This window comes from Tachypleus tridentatus, chromosome 12 (genome assembly GCF_004210375.1).
Source record: "Tachypleus tridentatus isolate NWPU-2018 chromosome 12, ASM421037v1, whole genome shotgun sequence".
Taxonomy (NCBI): domain Eukaryota; kingdom Metazoa; phylum Arthropoda; class Merostomata; order Xiphosura; family Limulidae; genus Tachypleus; species Tachypleus tridentatus.
In genome coordinates this window covers 115,621,415-115,635,257 of record NC_134836.1, presented here as the reverse complement: position 1 = coordinate 115,635,257, position 13,843 = coordinate 115,621,415, and the positions used below count along the sequence as shown (strand labels likewise).

General features: G+C 31.9%; 1 protein-coding gene and 1 long non-coding RNA gene across 9 annotated transcripts in view; one reads left to right on the top strand and one right to left on the bottom strand.

The window, feature by feature from the left end:
- The window catches only part of LOC143234457 (uncharacterized), a 44,887-nt gene extending 39,083 nt beyond the window's left edge, over window positions 1-5,804 (bottom strand). For all 7 annotated transcript variants that reach the window (XR_013018673.1, XR_013018676.1, XR_013018678.1 and 4 more), the window contains exon 1: window positions 5,330-5,804. This is a non-coding gene — a long non-coding RNA (uncharacterized LOC143234457). The remainder of the gene's footprint in view (window positions 1-5,329) is intronic.
- LOC143234456 (zinc finger MIZ domain-containing protein 1-like) overlaps window positions 1-13,843 on the top strand; it is a 55,577-nt gene that overhangs the window by 22,191 nt on the left and 19,543 nt on the right. The gene's annotated exons all lie outside the window — the stretch shown is intronic.

Sequence of the window (13,843 nt, the reverse complement as noted above, 5' to 3'; positions counted from 1 at the left end):
CTACTCTTTTACCAACGAATAGTGGGATTGATCGTTACATTATAATGTTCTTACGGATGAAAGGACGAGCATTTTTGGTGTGACCGGGATTCGAGGGCGTTACTCTCAAATTGCGAGTCAAACGCTTTAACCCACCTGGCCATGCCGGCCCTTCCTTCAGAGGATGATACAAGACAGTACATATAATGTGTATACAACATTTCACGCATAAGCCACGAATTTATTTTAAACTCTGCATGTAAGATGATGTCATCTAGAAACCCAAGATGACGTCAGATTACATTTTATTTTGTTTTATTCTATTTGTTGCTGAAAAAAACAACAACTGAACTCAACGACTCTTGTTTTAGTGTAGCTGTCCCTAAATTAACAGCATGAGGCTCCAGGGAAGGCAGCTAGGAAGGGGGTCACTACCCACCGCCAACTATTTTACCAACAAATAATGAGATAGACCGTAACATTATAACGCATACACGGCTCAAAGGACGAGCGTGTTTGGTGTGACGGGGATTTGAACCCATGACCCTCAGATTACGAGTCGAGCGATTTAACCTCCTGCCCTTCTCGGCGCCGTCGTCTTTTGTTTATCTAAATAGTTTTAATGGATCAGTACACAAGTGCTTGGTTGTTTCGTTTATTTTTGAATTTCACACAAAGCTACTCGAGGGCTATCTGTGCTTGCCGTCCCTAATTTAGTAATGTAAGACTAGAAGCAAGATAGCTAGTCATCATCACCCACCGCCAACTTCTGGGCTACTCTTTTACCACAAACAGTGGGATTGACCGTAACTTTATAACGCCCCACAGCTGAGAGGGCGAGTATGTTTGGCATAGTGGGGATTCGAACCCGCGACCCTCGGATTACGAATCGAATATCTTAACCACCTGGCCATACCGGGCCTGGTTCTTTTCATTACTTCGAAAAATTAAGCCTTAATTATGTACTGAATTTCCTCGTGAGGTCATTTAATGTTCTAATCAGTTAATTTTATTTCGAAAAGTTGCATCTGGGAAGTGTAGGAATCAGTAAAGAAAATGTCCATATAGATTTCCTCACTCTTCAAAGTGAAAATTTTTCGTATCTTGCAAAGGAAAAAAGAAAGGAGAACAATAATAAACAGTTCAACAAATATTTATTTATAAGATAATATCACAAACCATTGTTGACTTTCTTATCACACAATGAAGAACTTATATTTATTTATAAGATAATATCACAAACCATTGTTGACTTTCTTATCACACAATGAAGAACTTATATTTATTTATAAGATAATATCACAAACCATTGTTGACTTTCTTATCACACAATGAAGAACTTATATTTATTTATAAGATAATAAATTCAAAAAACAAACAAATATCTGTTGTATATTTACAGAGGAGCCTGACATGCGTCTGGTGATTAGGGTACTTGACTCACAATCTGAGGATTACGGGTTCAAATTACGTAAACCAAATGTTCAGCCCATGGCTGAAATAAGGTAACGGTCAATCCCAATATTCGTTAGTAAAGTGTAGCCCAAGAATTAGTGGCGGGTGTTGTTGACTACCTGTTTTCCCTCTAGTCTGTCAATTCTACATTAGTGGCGGTTAGCGCAGATATTTCTCGAGTAACTGTGCGCGAAATTCAATAAACGAAAACTTACCAGAAGGATTAGCTTAAAAAGACTAAAGTAATGTTACAACGTTTTCAAGTTTCCCATCAGAGAGTGGAAAACTAATAAAGAAGAAAGACACATTATGTCACGCATATCGTTTATGGTTATCGACATCTCAGAACCCATGAATGAAATCAAAGTAGAATATGTTATAATGTGCCAAGTATACTACAGCACCATGTCGAGTGCCAATACGATGACTTATTGGGCCGACACAGACACATTAGTGGTCTAAGCGACATTTCTATGACACCCTCTCTTGAAGTACCCGCAGTAAAACCGGTGTCAAATTTTCAGCAGTAAATAGAAGCATAGACATCCCAGGGTCAATTTTGATTATTACTACTCACTAATGACATAATTAACTATAATTACACAGCTTTCCGTCATTTCCTTAGCCTGAGTCTTACATCAAGTTGAGATGTCTTCAACTAGCATGGCTGAGTTCAATGTATCTCTGGTTCGTGTCTTGTCAGCGCCACAAAACAAAAATCACGCTTCAAAGTTTGAGTCAGTTATAAAAGCGATAATCAAATCCAACCAATTTGTCTAACAACAACAGTCCATGGAGGTTAAAACCCTTGAACCTCTGTCTTCCCTCTTGACCAGTGGTCCCTTGTAGGAGGCCCCCACTAAGATCAGATATAGGAAAAGCAAGCAAAATTTTCTTTGAAAATGATGAATTCTCCAACAAGTTAATGTCTCTGTTATCATTATTACTAATACAATAAACACTTTCCATCAGCTTATCTCTGTTATCATTATTACTAATACAATAAACACTTTCCATCAGCTTCTCTCTGTTATCATTATTACTAATACAATAAACACTTTCCATCAGCTTGTCTCTGTTATCATTATTACTAATACAATAAACACTTTCCATCAGCTTGTCTCTGTTATCATTATTACTAATACAATAAACACTTTCCATCAGCTTGTCTCTGTTATCATTATTACTAATACAATAAACACTTTCCATCAGCTTCTCTCTGTTATCATTATTACTAATACAATAAACACTTTCCATCAGCTTGTCTCTGTTATCATTATTACTAATACAATAAACACTTTCCATCAGCTTGTCTCTGTTATCATTATTACTAATACAATAAACACTTTCCATCAGCTTCTCTCTGTTATCATTATTACTAATACAATAAACACTTTCCATCAGCTTGTCTCTGTTATCATTATTACTAATACAATAAACACTTTCCATCAGCTTGTCTCTGTTATCATTATTACTAATACAATAAACACTTTCCATCAGCTTCTCTCTGTTATCATTATTACTAATACAATAAACACTTTCCATCAGCTTCTCTCTGTTATCATTATTACTAATACAATAAACACTTTCCATCAGCTTCTCTCTGTTATCATTATTACTAATACAATAAACACTTTCCATCAGCTTCTCTCTGTTATCATTATTACTAATACAATAAACACTTTCCATCAGCTTCTCTCTGTTATCATTATTACTAATACAATAAACACTTTCCATCAGCTTCTCTCTGTTATCATTATTACTGATACAATAAACACTTTCCATCAGCTTGTCTCTGTTATCATTATTACTAATTCAATAAACACTTTCAATCAGCTTGTCTCTGTTATCATTATTACTAATACAATAAACACTTTCCATCAGCTTCTCTCTGTTATCATTATTACTAATACAATAAACACTTTCAATCAGCTTGTCTCTGTTATCATTATTACTAATACAATAAACACTTTCAATCAGCTTGTCTCTGTTATCATTATTACTAATACAATAAACACTTTCAATCAGCTTGTCTCTGTTATCATTATTACTAATACAATAAACACTTTCCATCAGCTTGTCTTTGTTATCATTATTACTAATACAATAAACACTTTCCATCAGCTTGTCTTTGTTATCATTATTACTAATACAATAAACACTTTCCATCAGCTTGTCTTTGTTATCATTATTACTAATACAATAAACACTTTCCATCAGCTTGTCTCTGTTATCATTATTACTAATACAATAAACACTTTCCATCAGCTTGTCTCTGTTATCATTATTACTAATACAATAAACACTTTCCATCAGCTTGTCTCTGTTATCATTATTACTAATACAATAAACACTTTCCATCAGCTTCTCTCTGTTAGCATTATTACTAATACAATAAACACTTTCCATCAGCTTGTCTCTGTTATCATTATTACTAATACAATAAACACTTTCCATGAGCTTCTCTCTGTTATCATTATTACTAATACAATAAACACTTTCCATCAGCTTCTCTCTGTTATCATTATTACTAATACAATAAACACTTTCCATCAGCTTCTCTCTGTTATCATTATTACTAATACAATAAACACTTTCCATCAGCTTCTCTCTGTTATCATTATTACTAATACAATAAACACTTTCCATCAGCTTGTCTCTGTTATCATTATTACTAATACAATAAACACTTTCCATCAGCTTCTCTCTGTTATCATTATTACTAATACAATAAACACTTTCCATCAGCTTCTCTGTTATCATTATTACTAATACAATAAACACTTTCCATCAGCTTCTCTCTGTTATCATTATTACTAATACAATAAACACTTTCCATCAGCTTGTCTCTGTTATCATTATTACTAATACAATAAACACTTTCCATCAGCTTCTCTCTGTTATCATTATTACTAATACAATAAACACTTTCCATCAGCTTGTCTCTGTTATCATTATTACTAATACAATAAACACTTTCCATCAGCTTGTCTCTGTTATCATTATTACTAATACAATAAACACTTTCCATCAGCTTCTCTCTGTTATCATTATTACTAATACAATAAACACTTTCCATCAGCTTGTCTCTGTTATCATTATTACTAATACAATAAACACTTTCCATCAGCTTGTCTCTGTTATCATTATTACTAATACAATAAACACTTTCCATCAGCTTCTCTCTGTTATCATTATTACTAATACAATAAACACTTTCCATCAGCTTGTCTCTGTTATCATTATTACTAATACAATAAACACTTTCCATCAGCTTCTCTCTGTTATCATTATTACTAATACAATAAACACTTTCCATCAGCTTCTCTCTGTTATCATTATTACTAATACAATAAACACTTTCCATCAGCTTCTCTCTGTTATCATTATTACTAATACAATAAACACTTTCCATCAGCTTCTCTCAGTTATCATTATTACTAATACAATAAACACTTTCCATCAGCTTCTCTCTGTTATCATTATTACTAATACAATAAACACTTTCCATCAGCTTGTCTCTGTTATCATTATTACTAATACAATAAACACTTTCCATCAGCTTCTCTCTGTTAGCATTATTACTAATACAATAAACACTTTCCATCAGCTTCTCTCTGTTAGCATTATTACTAATACAATAAACACTTTCCATGAGCTTCTCTCTGTTATCATTATTACTAATACAATAAACACTTTCCATCAGCTTCTCTCTGTTATCATTATTACTAATACAATAAACACTTTCCATCAGCTTGTCTCTGTTATCATTATTACTAATACAATAAACACTTTCCATCAGCTTGTCTCTGTTATCATTATTACTAACACAATAAACACTTTCAATCAGCTTGTCTCTGTTATCATTTTACCATTACAAAACATTCCATCTTACCCACATGTTCTAGAAACTTGTCAGCAACTTTCTTCATTCACTGACACGTTTTTTAGTTCTGTTTCATCTCTGAAGTACGAATAGCGTATTAACTGTGTAAATGCAAATCCGCGTGGTGGCGCTTCTATATTATGGTATTCTTTGGCTACTTTTCTTACTCCTAAAGATGTATACTACATCGATACTCTACAAGTTCTAAAAGGTCAAATCTATGTTTATTATATTTTTTTAAAGGTAAGTTTACTGGAGCTTGGCCTGTGTCGTCACACACACGTCCCACAGCATACAACCAATCAAAGGTGTCTTCCTTTATCCAATAGGTTCATTGATTGGTAGTAGGTGTTTAATTAGGTGCTCTAACTCGCTGTTTGGTCGCGTTCAAAAGAGCAGAAATCGAGTATATTGAAAACTACCGCTATAGGATTTTTTTCAGCTGAAACTCAATATAAATACAAACATTTCCATACTGAAAACAAACAACAATAACTGAGAAACAAAGATGGTTTTAGTGATAAAACGGACAAAGAAACAGTTTATCTCAGTTATTACATCTTTAATATTTGTTTTTGTTTTGCATAAATTCTCATTTGTTATAATCATAATTATTTATATTTGACATAATATATTGGAATTAGACCTATTATAATTTAATGTTACATATTATCTTGCCCTTTATACATATTTTTAAAATTAGGAGAGTCTATAATAATAATTCTCCAACTGCATTGTTTCGCCATATCTATTACCGACGGCAAGTTTCTCTAAATCTAGAGGCCATTAGTAACGCAATATATGTGTGTATATATGTATGTATGTACATATATATACCCTTGTGCAATTTAATTTATACAAATGGTCTTTTTACAATATTTTCATCATGGCGGCCAGTGTAGGTTCGCTGGACCCGATGATTTCCTTTAATAGTCATTTTTTTCACACAGACGGCGTCATTAGTTGTGTTTTGCAGTACGGTCGATCTATTTTTGGGATATATGACGAAATTTTGAGGGGTATTACGTCATTCGAAATTGCGTTAGAAGGGCAAGGAGGCCAGTCAAAAAACAACTTCTTACCAACTCAATGAAGAAAAAACGGTATCAATGGGGTCTGAAATACAAGAACTGGACGCAAGAACAATGGAAGAAGGTGTTATTCAGTGATGAGACTCATTTCTTCGTACAGGTTCAAAGAAGTCTGCATGTTCGCAGATCTCCAGGTGAGAAACTTTGAGAATTTCACATCAATCAGTTCGTAAAACATCCCTTGAAGAAGATGTTTTGGGGCTTTATCAGCTACTATGGCGTCAGAGGCTTACATATCGTTGAAGGTATGATGCGAGGACCACAGTACATCGAAGTTTTGCAGAGAAGAGTCGTTTCACAATTGAAAAAGAGATTTCCAGATGGATTTGGCATTTTTCAGCAAGATCTGGCTCCGTGCCACACATCGAAACTCGTGAAGAATTTTATGACTGCAACGCAAATAAAGGTGCTGGACTGGCCTGGAAACTCTCCGGACTTAAATCCTATTGAAAATCTTTGGGCGTTTTGTAAAGAAAGACTTCGGGGAAAAGACTGTACTACGAAAGATAAGCTAATTGAGGCCATAATTGAGGTGTGGTACCGCGATCCAAAAATTAGTAAAGATTGCAGTCAACTTGTGGACTCGATGCCAAAGCGGATTAATGATCTTCTGAAAAATAAAGGCGGTTATATCATGTATTAATTTGTGAATAATTTTTGGATTCTCTGAAATAAAACGCAAAAAACTGAAAAAAAATCGTAATTTTCCGTTTTGTTTCAATTAATTTGCACAAGGGTGTATATATACATATACTCTACTAGTTTAGCAAGTAGACTATGTTAGTGTTTACTGTACGATGTATAATGTATTAGTGTTTTTTATTATGTAGAACATGTTAGTGTTTACTCTAGTATATAGAATATATTAGTGTTTTTATTATGCAGAATATGTTAGTGTTTACTCTAGTATATAGAATATATTAGATTTTTTTATTATGTAGAACATGTTAGTGTTTACTCTAGTATATAGAATATATTAGTGTTTTTTATTATGTAGAACATGTCAGTGTTTACTCTAGTATATAGAATATATTAGTGTTTTTTATTATGTAGAATATGTTAGTGTTTACTCTAGTATATAGAATATATTAGTTTTTTTTATTATGTAGAACATGTCAGTATTTACTCTAGTATATAGAATATATTAGTGTTTTTTATTATGTAGAACATGTCAGTGTTTACTCTAGTATATAGAATATATTAGTGTTTTTTATTATGTAGAATATGTTAGTGTTTACTCTAGTATATAGAATATATTAGTTTTTTTTATTATGTAGAACATGTTAGTGTTTACTCTAGTATATAGAATATATTAGTGTTTTTTATTATGTAGAACATGTCAGTGTTTACTCAGGTATATAGAATATATTAGTGTTTTTTATTATGTAGAATATGTTAGTGTTTACTCTAGTATATAGAATATATTAGTTTTTTATTATGTAGAACATGTTAGTGTTTACTTTAGTATATAGAATATGTTAGTGTTTTTTATTATGTAGAACATGTTAGTGTTTACTCTAGTATATAGAATATATTAGTGTTTTTTATTATGTAGAACATGTTAGTGTTTACTCAGGTATATAGAATATATTAGTGTTTTTTATTATGTAGAATATATTAGTGTTTACTTTAGTATATAGAATATATTAGTTTTTTATTATGTAGACTATGTTAGTGTTTACTCTCGTATATAGAATATATTAGTTTTTTATTATGTAGAATATGTTAGTGTTTACTCTAGTATGTAGAATATATTAGTTTTTTAGTATTAGAATATATTAGATTTTACTGTAGTATGCAGAATATATTAATGTTTAATGTAGTATGTAGAATATATTAGGGTTCATTGTAGTATGTAGAATACGTTAGTGTTTAATGTAGTATGTAGAATATGTTAGTGTTTAATGTAGTATGTAGAATACGTTAGTGTTTACTGTAGTATGTAGAATATTTTAGTGTTTAATGTAGTATGTAGAATACGTTAGTGTTTAATGTAGTATGTAGAATACGTTAGTGTTTACTGTAGTATGTAGAATATGTTGGTGTTTAATGTAGTATGTAGAATACGTTGGTGTTCACTGTAGTATGTAGAATACGTTGGTGTTCACTGTAGTATGTAGAATATGTTAGTGTTTAATGTAGTATGTAGAATATGTTAGTGTTTACTGTAGTATGTAGAATATGTTAGTATTTACTGTAGTATGTAGAATACGTTAGTGTTTAATGTAGTATGTAGAATACGTTAGTGTTTAATGTAGTATGTAGAATATGTTAGTGTTTAATGTAGTATGTAGAATACGTTGGTGTTCACTGTAGTATGTAGAATATGTTAGTGTTTAATGTAGTATGTAGAATATGTTAGTGTTTACTGTAGTATGTAGAATACGTTTGAGTTTACTGTAGTATGTAGAATACGTTAGTGTTTACTGTAGTATGTAGAATACGTTTGAGTTTACTGTAGTATGTAGAATACGTTTGAGTTTACTGTAGTATGTAGAATACGTTTGAGTTTACTGTAGTATGTAGAATACGTTAGTGTTTAATGTAGTATGTAGAATACGTTGGTGTTCACTGTAGTATGTAGAATATGTTAGTGTTTAATGTAGTATGTAGAATATGTTAGTGTTTACTGTAGTATGTAGAATATGTTAGTGTTTACTGTAGTATGTAGAATACGTTTGAGTTTACTGTAGTATGTAGAATACGTTAGTGTTTACTGTAGTATGTAGAATACGTTTGAGTTTACTGTAGTATGTAGAATACGTTTGAGTTTACTGTAGTATGTAGAATACGTTAGTGTTTAATGTAGTATGTAGAATACGTTAGTGTTTACTGTAGTATGTAGAATATGTTAGTGTTTAATGTAGTATGTAGAATACGTTAGTGTTTAATGTAGTATGTAGAATACGTTAGTGTTTAATGTAGTATGTAGAATACGTTAGTGTTTAATGTAGTATGTAGAATATGTTAGTGTTTACTGTAGTATGTAGAATACGTTAGTGTTTAATGTAGTATGTAGAATACGTTAGTGTTTAATGTAGTATGTAGAATATGTTAGTGTTTAATGTAGTATGTAGAATATGTTAGTGTTTACTGTAGTATGTAGAATACGTTAGTGTTTAATGTAGTATGTAGAATACGTTAGTGTTTAATGTAGTATGTAGAATACGTTAGTGTTTAATGTAGTATGTAGAATATGTTAGTGTTTACTGCAGTATGTAGAATATGTTAGTGTTTACTGTAGTATGTAGAATAGGTTAGTGTTTAATGTAGTATGTAGAATATGTTAGTGTTTAATGTAGTATGTAGAATATGTTAGTGTTTACTGTAGTATGTAGAATAGGTTAGTGTTTAATGTAGTATGTAGAATATGTTAGTGTTTAATGTAGTATGTAGAATACGTTAGTGTTTACTGTAGTATGTAGAATACGTTAGTGTTTACTGTAGTATGTAGAATACGTTGGTGTTCACTGTAGTATGTGGAATACGTTGGTGTTCACTGTAGTATGTGGAATACGTTAGTGTTTAGTATGTAGAATACGTTAGTGTTCACTGTAGTATGTAGAATACGTTAGTGTTTAATGTAGTGTGTAGAATACGTTAGTGTTTACTGTAGTATGTAGAATACGTTAGTGTTTACTGTAGTATGTAGAATACGTTTGAGTTTACTGTAGTATGTAGAATACGTTAGTGTTTACTGTAGTATGTAGAATACGTTTGAGTTTACTGTAGTATGTAGAATACGTTTGAGTTTACTGTAGTATGTAGAATACGTTAGTGTTTACTGTAGTATGTAGAATACGTTAGTGTTTACTGTAGTATGTAGAATACGTTAGTGTTTACTGTAGTATGTAGAATACGTTTGAGTTTACTGTAGTATGTAGAATACGTTAGTGTTTACTGTAGTATGTAGAATACGTTTGAGTTTACTGTAGTATGTAGAATATGTTAGTGTTTACTGCAGTATGTAGAATACGTTAGTGTTTACTGTAGTATGTAGAATACGTTTGAGTTTACTGTAGTATGTAGAATAGGTTAGTGTTTAATGTAGTATGTAGAATATGTTAGTGTTTACTGCAGTATGTAGAATATGTTAGTGTTTACTGTAGTATGTAGAATAGGTTAGTGTTTAATGTAGTATGTAGAATATGTTAGTGTTTAATGTAGTATGTAGAATACGTTAGTGTTTACTGTAGTATGTAGAATACGTTGGTGTTTACTGTAGTATGTAGAATACGTTAGTGTTCAATGTAGTATGTAGAATACGTTAGTGTTCAATGTAGTATGTAGAATACGTTAGTGTTTACTGTAGTATGTAGAATATGTTAGTGTTCACTGTAGTATGTAGAATACGTTTGAGTTTACTGTACTAGGTAGAATTAATTGTTATTTCTACACCAATACAAAACGAATCATTAATCGTAACACTTACAAGTTATATGTTGAAGACTAAACCTATATAATTTACAAGCTATCTTTTAAAGATTAGGGTTGTATCACTTACAAGTTACCTATTACTGAATCATCTGACGGCAGGTCGTCATTGGCGCTCTAATTTAACTAGTCTGAGTCGATAATAATTTCCTGTGTAACATATTTTCGAACTTCAGTTTTTAAAATGTTTTGTAAGTATAATACTTTGTGAAATATGTGATGTGTGAACACTTGTTACTTTTGCAATTACTCTCGGGCTGCGGACATTTTTAACACCTGTAGTTATCGTTCTTCAAACCAAACACAGACTATGATCAGGAAACCTCACGACGTTGGTGATAATGACGCATGTCTTTTAGATCCGAGAAGACTCATTTTCCCGCCAGAAAGTTCGACCGAAACAGAAATGTAATTGTCTAATATCCTGACATTTAAGGTTGGGTTTATGGACAGTCAGTTATCAGATACAACTTTAAAGTTAAACAAAAAACATTCAAAATAACAGAATATGTAGGAGCTTGTTTGTTTGTTTTTTGTTGCACGAACAGAAGAGCACGAATGCAATGAGGTAACAACCGCCAAACGCCTACGCAGCAGGACCAAATCTTCTCGAGGCTTTGAAGCAAACGAACCATGCCGAGCATAGACCGAACCGTGTCTGCCATGCAGATCATTGGTTTCAACAGCTGTCGTGAGCACGAACGAATTAACTGCCAGAAGCAGTAATCGCAGTATAAGGAACAGTTTTGTTATTCTGCATGTTTGTACTTCACTATTGGTTCTTATTACTTGTTATCTCTATAGGTTAATAATTCATTGGATTGTCACAAGAGTAAAGTACATTATAAAATAATAAGGTAAGACTTTTATTTTTTGTTATCAGTCATAAGGTGCCATGAAGTATATTTTAATCTGGTTTATAAACTTTTCAACATGTTGGTTTTAACTGTATATAATTGTAACTTGAAGATTGTTCATAATAGCCTATCACACATAACGTATATGTTTTTATGTTTCCTTTGAACTCTAACCATAAATTCAACAAACACTTTTATTATTTATTATAAATTTAAGGTGTCACATACGAGGTACTTATCATGCTAGGTTAATTACGTATTATAGAGCGATAAATAGGCTAAGGTTATAACAATAGGAAAATATGGGTATTTTCTAGAGAACTAATAGAGCACATAAGATAAACACACCAGATTATTCTGACACAGGTTGACATAATTCCCTTGTCTTTGAGGATATCAACTCCGTGTGATTTATGGAAAATTTATCATATGACTATACCAGTTTTTCTTGTCGTAATAGTTGAAATATAGTCTTTATATGTATCACTTTACCTGACAGACGAAAAGTTGTCTTTATTTGGTTATTGTATCTGATAGAAAACAAAGCCGTATTTAACTTTTAAAAATGGAATAAATCACTCAATATAGAAAGAATATATAATTTTGTGAATGTAGTTTTTAACCTGTTGACTGCCAAGTATTTCAGCTGCTACAATACAACTCTAATGCTTCTTCATTTTGTAACTTTTTTCGTGATGCCATTTTGGATCGAAAGTGAAACAATTTGTAAGTAGGTCAAATGCATGTATGGTACTAACATCTAGCGTTGAAGTTAGGTATTATTGATAACGAAATAACTCGTCCGTGGCACTGTGTTACCGATCGGCGTGGACGAGTTATCTCGTCTACGACACTGAACAGGTTAATGTTTATTTCATAAATACCAATTAAAATTTGGAAAAATGAAAAGTTGTTTGAATATATTTTTTATTTTCCTTGCGAAACTAAACAAATACTTTAAGTATTACATATATAACTATGTATCTGAAACAACTGGAAAACATTAAGTCAATATAAAGTATCTAGTGACAAAGTAACACATTCAATGTGAAAAATTCGTATTATTCAACATTTGTTTTATGACGTTATCCATGCCTAAGACGCCAAACGATCTCGCAGAGATACGCATGTTACGATTGGTTCCATAATGTCGTTTTTTAAGTCTCATACAAAAAGGAGAAAATTCCCGTTTTATTCTCTTTAAAAATCAGTTCACCAAAGTTTAATATATATTTCTCAAATCAAAACGACATGTTTTTGTGTTTTTTTTTTCTATTTGAACGCGGTGCATGAAACAGAGAGAAATCCGACCCCTGAATTTTAGCGTTATAAACTTGGAAGTTTAATTAATGCTCAAATCATTACAGAGGAAACGTTCTTTGAGTTGTATTTGCTAAGCCTTGAACACTAAAAACCTTTGGGTGGACACTGTCTGCCCACTTTACGTAATAATATTGCCGTCCACTTAGTATTTGGGGGAAAAACCCACTTTTCATGTTATTATTTGTGTTGTTACTTGTCTCGAAGTATTTGAATTTTTTTTCTCTATGTTTGTTAACCCTAAACAGTTTGCTAACTTTTCTGAAAGAGTCTAACCCTAGTTTTCAAGATTTTTTACGGTTGTAACATATTTTAGATTTTACTAAGTATTAATTCTTATTTTTAATGATATTTGATGTTTACATCGATGGTTTTTAAAAATGTTTTTAGAAAAATTAATAACCTAAAATTTTGTATAAAGTAGCGACAATGAAATGTGACGTTTTTTGAATTCCACAACGACTTGTTATTTGTTTGTTTCTTGAATTTTGCGCAACGCTGCACGAGGGAAGGCAGCCAGCCAGTCATCAACACTCACCACCAACTATTTGGCTATTTTTTTTGCCAACGAATAGTGGGATTGGTCGTGACATTATAACGCTATCACGGCTAAAAGGACGAGCATGTTTAGTATGATGGGGATTCGAACCCGCGACCCTCGGATTACAAGTCGAGCGCCCTAATCACATGGCGATACGATGAGAAAAGTGTCTGTCGATAAAAGAGGAAAATCCTTTACAAACTAGTTTTCGATGAAGAAAGGTTTTATTGTTTAATAATGAGGTTATTGCGCCTTCATTCCAGTCAATAGTTAACTGATG